At 39.8% G+C, this 6000-nt stretch overlaps 1 long non-coding RNA gene across 1 annotated transcript in view; it reads right to left on the bottom strand.

Moving 5' to 3' along the window:
- Window positions 1-568: 568 nt before the first annotated feature.
- The window catches only part of LOC135796936 (uncharacterized), a 28356-nt gene continuing 22924 nt past the window's right edge, over window positions 569-6000 (bottom strand). Inside the window, exons 2-3 of the long non-coding RNA XR_010549420.1 lie at window positions 1256-1324; window positions 569-636 (exon numbers count right to left, since the gene is read on the bottom strand). This is a non-coding gene — a long non-coding RNA (uncharacterized lncRNA). The remainder of the gene's footprint in view (window positions 637-1255; window positions 1325-6000) is intronic.

Here is a 6000-nt window from a genome sequence, read left to right as displayed (position 1 = left end):
CTGAGTGAAATTGCTGCGGGTGCGGTTCTTTAATGCGTTTGCATTCGGAAACTATTTGCGCTTGCCTATTGAGTTTTGAATGTGAGTGGTTCCCGGCTGTCGCCGTGATGACGTCGGACTGCAGAGCAATAGTTTGGGCATTAATACCCGCGCGCCGTAATATGCCGAAATATTGGCATCGAAACCAATTACGTTGCGCCGGTCACAATGCGTGCGCGCCCGGTGTGCGAGCACAAACCACTTCAAATGCAGAACTATGGGCGCGATTCAAACGCAAAGCAATAGTCCCCAAATAGGGCCTAAGCGTGTATGCAACGTGTGCAAGGGATTGTTGTTGGAGAGTGAGGTGGTGTGGTGATGGCGCGGTGAGTATTGCACATATTGGAAATTGAATCTGGGCAATGTCGATGTGGATGCAGAATGTGACAGAGGGGGTTCAGGGAGTCTGGCATCCCCCCAATCATGACCCATCATGGATTATTATTAAAACGCGTTTCGAAACTTTCACAGTCAAAATTGGTGGTGTTGGTGGTTTTCAACGCGAGATCCCCAACACCGGGTTGAATTATTGTGGTCTTAGCGGTGATAGATGTCCAGTGGTAAATCCTCGGTTATGCACCAGTGCAACACCTCCACCTGCATGTGCAAACAATGAGTCATTATCGGTAATTTATCACGATCGTCGGCTTCATTACGAGAGTAATCAAGCCGCAATCCGCGACTGTCGCCCATACTCTACAATCCAAGCAAGTGTAGAGGTAGGATTGATGGTCAAGGTATCCATCTAGCTCAACGCCTATGCATGTGCCCAGCACTAAGCTGAGCTTACAAAATTCCGACATTAATTGTGCGCGTTTAATTCAAACCCAAAACAGGGACCACGCGATGACTAGCTGAATGAATGACCCCACAAACACTCCACCCTGAGTGATAACTGACAACTATGACATTTATGCATGCAAATCGTAAAGTAAAGTAAAATAAAACTGCAGAAAGCAATTGTTTGGTGGTCGTTTCGATGGCGTATGTTCAGACACACGCACAGGATGAATAAAATATCACGAGGACCATTCGATTTTATGAACTGTGGCGAAGTGCACAGCTATACACACAACTATAGTTGGAGTCAGAGGGTGAGTAACGAAAAATTAAAAGCATTTCATTCCTGCAGCAGCAGTGAAATGATACGCAAAAGTGTGATTGACGAAACGTCAACTCGAGTAGGTCGTAAATTGCAAGATTCGAGCGTCATTACCTCACAATATGGAAACAACATCCAAGAAGGGATCAAACGCGTTGCGGAAATGATGCACCAAGACATAAACTGAAAAAAAAGAAATAAAGCATGGTTAATCGAGAAGACAATCGAGATACACACACACACACAGAAAAAAAAAATTACAAAAATCAATAAATTTTACGCTGTGTATTTTTCCTACTAATATTTACCATATATCGTCATCAAAAGATAAAAATGCGTGCTATACTTGAAAGATGGTTTATGATGAGGGTGGGCGAATTGAAGCAATTCGCAATTTGGTTTCCCTTTTATTATTACAAAGGTGCTTCCAGCGTACGCGCACAATAAAAAAATGTTTTATCGCGACGCAGTTAAAATGCGTCTAAGAAATTCCATAATTTTACGATATAATTCCGTTATCAAGCGAGCTGGAAGCGCGTCGAATAAAAGACGCTGTAACATTAGCATGTGCGCGAATTTCGAACACGCTTTGTAAGATAAGGGTTTAAGTGCGGGTTGCATGAAGTACACCCCCGCATCTAGAACGCAACTGTACTTTTTCGGGATGACTATGATTCAGCAGCGCGTTGCAGTATTGTAATGCGCTCGTAATGATCAACCCCCCGAAAGGGTTGTGCAGGAGATAGGGGCGGAAGTGCGCGGACGTTTCGTCGAGGTTGAAAGGTTTGGAAGTCGGCGTAACCTACGCATGCAAATGTCGCGCGTGCAGTTATTCACCCAGTTAGACACCCCTTTCGCCACCAACACCACCACTACCACCACCCTCATCAGAGGGTGTTATACTACAGAGCAACAATGTCGCGTGAGTTATGCGTTTGGTAGAGTTTAAGTCTTTAATTTTATTTACTCGCCCCGAAAGTTTTTTATGAACCATTTGCGATAGTTATTGGAGTGACCGATGGCGGACATGGCGAGCTCGTAAAATTAATTGGTCCGAACACTCGTAAATCTATAAATTTATAATTTCCTGGTTGTGTGTGTGTGCGCGGCCGCTTTTATGGTGCAACTTCGCCAGTAATTGGCAAATCAACGGGTGCGGACGTTTGGGGGTTGATAGTGACCAGTGGAATAGTGTTGAGCATTGTCCTACTTATATACAGAGTGTTCAAAAATTAAAATTCTTCAAAAATCAAGAAAAAACGCATAACAACGACTTAAACACTCAAAAATATTTTTTAGTAATATATTTTTATTAAAAAATATTTTAAAAAACTATTCTGTATAAATTTTTGAAATTTAGGGGATGAGGACAATTCAGTCCTGAACAATAACACTGTGTCATGCACTGCTGTCAGAGCTGAAATCGTAAATAATAGCCCGAAAATGAATTAACATGTAAATTTTGCGCCACAACACATTTCCACCCCGTGCGTCGTTTAGCCGCACAATATCCAAACCGCAATGTCGCCGCCGCCGCGCCATTCGAATGCAAATCGCGCGCGCGTGCATTTTTTACATTTTCTATGCGATAATGAAAATTTGTGTGATAATTGAAACGCAACGTCTTCATGCGGTGCTCAAAGGGGTGCGTGGTGAATTATTTGAATTTTAAGCGTTTCGACCCTGTTGCTCATGCTACTAAATTATTTTATAATTATACCCTCACATACAGTAGCAATCTGTCAACAAGCAAATTATTTTCGGGGAAAAATGCGTAGATTTTTAAGAGACGTGTGTACAACTGGGAACTGAATGTCATACGCAAAGGTTAATTAATTTATTGTATCTAATATGTGGTATATCATGCGTGGCATAGGTGACATCACATTCTTGCCCTGATATTACTTTGATAAAGGTTAATATAACCTTTTGAGTTAAAGGCCTGGAAAGTTGCACATTTGAAGAATTTCTTTGACTTTATTTATGAGTTTTAATTATGTGTTTTAATTTGAATGCTGTTTAATTACTAGTTAATGCCTGTTGATTAGTGTCTTCATTTCGGGAATCTCCAGAGGGTAATAAATACATTCTCGTTAGTAAATCATGATTTCATTTAGTCGGGGGCAGTAATTGGGTGTTAATTTTACATTAGGGGAGTTTTGTATTAATTTTTGTTTTTATTTTGTTGAAAAAAATTGTTTTTTATTGGATAATAGTGTAAAAAGTTAAAAATTCCTATGAAACTTTAAAATATTTAATAAAAATGGGAGTTTCGGGTTTATTATTGTTTTAGTCACGTGATTTCTCCACCCGTGACTAAAACCCGTGACTAAAGTACTTTAGTCACGTCCGTGTATAAAGTACCGCTTTTAGTGTCTCAAAACCGTTGTAAAACTGGTGTTTTAAAGGTGAAAGTAGAAAAAATAATAAATTACCTACATAGATTTCCACAAGGGGAAGATGAAATAAAATTAATATCGCTAATATATTATTATCGCGACAGATGGTAACATACGAATTTAATTTTAAACCGTGTTACCACAGCATCACATTAAAAAGAAGTGCCCACAAAGGGGACGGCAAGATGGCGTGGATTATGTTAAGAGGGTGCGCGAAAAAATGTGAAAAATTTTATTAGCGAATCAAGCACGTAAGTCAAGTTGTTTCTCACCCCCGCTGTCACAGAATAGAAACAGTTGTAAAACACAGTCGCAGGACACATGTGCAAACAACGTTCGAGTTAATTGAGCGGAAGAGTGTCACTCGAATGTGTCCGTGCCGCGTCGAGCGCCTTCCTAATTGCCGCCCAAGAATATGCAATTGCGAATATTCACTTATTGAAGTATTTAAAAACTCGCGACACGTGTCGCGATGCATGGTGACAATAGACACAGCGATGTCGAATCGCAGGAGGTCACAGTCACGTGGGGGTGAAAAAAGTGTCGCGCACAAGTTGGTCACGTGTCGCTGTACACAAAAAGTTAGTTGTTTCAAAAGTCTTCTATGAGTTTTGCTCAGACCACTTGCAAAAGTGTTGTAGGCGCACCCCTAATAGAGTTGTGTCACGCGTGAGCTTCTTAGTGTTTGCAAACAGCGATAAATGTAATCATGGGAAATTATCACGTTTTATCGATGTCGATAACGATAATGTTCATTTTGCAATAGTTATTAAACTAATTACGGCACTTTTTGGAATCTGAAACTTTTTGTGATGCATGAATATTGTCGGTGCATTCAGAATAAAATCATGATTGCCTGATATCAATCTTAATGTGGGCGCAAATAAAACAGGCAGTTTCCGAAACGATGAGGTAATTTTGACAGGACACGCACACTTAAAAGGCGTGACGATTACCCAGCGTGTAATTTACATGCACCAGTCACGAATAATGTATTTATTTATCCACAAACCCCTGAAATAAAAAAAAATTGAAAAAAATAAAAAATTAGATTAATTTTGTGCATTTGAAACTATTTTAACCACCTAGTGACTTAAATAATTAATTTTTAATATTATAAATATAAAACACTCCGTATAATATAAAATAAAGTGATAACAAGTCATAAATCAATGTGTAAACCTAAAACACTTCGTTTTGTTGCATAAAACTGCATTGTTTTCCATGGGCGTGCAAAATAATTAAATTAATGCGAAAGTAGCAGTGTTCTTGACCCTGAAGCGCGATGAATAATGAGTTGGTTTATGAGTTTTTCTTGTTTTTCGTGCTGTTAAATTGGCTGGTTCAAGGTACGAGCGCCATAAAGCTAGACGCGAGACACGCCGTTTTTTATAATACGCGCGACGCTCGTCAAATCTCTCGCCGCGAACGCAAATATAAAAGGTAGCGCATTCGTGAATCGTAATAAGAGCGTAATTAAATACGCAGCCGAATATGAATATATTTAAGTGCGGAATGTGCGCGTTTGGTATTATTGCTATTGTTTGGTTTCAACGTCGGCGTCGGTTTTGTGTGCATTCACATTCCTCAAACTCGTAAATCCATCCGGAGCTTCCTTTTAGACTAATTCGTAATTCGGAATTCGTATGTTATGTTTAGACACGATTTTTGATAATATCTTTTATATGCATCCGTTGGTAATATTTTTATGATTTTTTTTCAATTGAAAAGCAAATTAATTAGTCATTGAATCAAAATAATTCCTTTTGATTAACTACGATTTGGATTATAACCTGACCACGATTTTGCTTTTATTTAGTTTTGAGAGTAATTCACCACAGAGGATTACCTCCCATGTCTGCAAACCTTCCGTATTGAAAAAAGGGAATTCTAATACTCGTACCATACGATATGGTAATGATTTTAAACGAGCAGTCTTGTTTGCGCAGCGCAATATTGCACACAGACTTGTATTGTGCGCGCGTCGAACATGAAACTGGGCCTCTAACAGCACCGACATCCTAGCTGTTGCTGGGCCATAATGCGAAGGGATTACAGTTGGCGTCGCTGAGGTTAGTGCCGAGTCGGAGGGTCGGAATGGCATAGTTAGCGACAATTCGCATTCCCCCAAAACACGCCGCTTACCCTTTCGGCGCACCCGGGGCTTTAGCCTTTGACATTACTGTCAGAGGCAGTGTTTACATAAAAATGCGTAAAATATGCTTGCGGCGACTATGATCCGCAGGCGTAATCCGCTGGCGTGCAAATAATTTCAGACGTTTTAAAGTTTTCCACCAGCAATTTTAGAAAATTTCATCAATACTCCCAACAGGGGTTGAAATGTGAGTGTAAATAATTCAATTTTTGTTTTAAATTGCTTTTTCTACATGTTCTACATGTGACATGTGTCTTTTTTCGTTGTCAATATTAAAAACCACCTCAAAACCACCCTGCACACAA

Source organism: Atheta coriaria, unplaced genomic scaffold (genome assembly GCF_025399875.1).
Source record: "Atheta coriaria isolate IRGN ID8LTWV9N9 unplaced genomic scaffold, Caltech_Dcor_3.1 hic_scaffold_8_pilon, whole genome shotgun sequence".
In the NCBI taxonomy this organism is placed as follows: Eukaryota; Metazoa; Arthropoda; class Insecta; order Coleoptera; family Staphylinidae; genus Dalotia; species Dalotia coriaria.
Note: the sequence above shows the minus strand (reverse complement) of the source record. Positions and strands in the feature narration are given on the sequence as shown.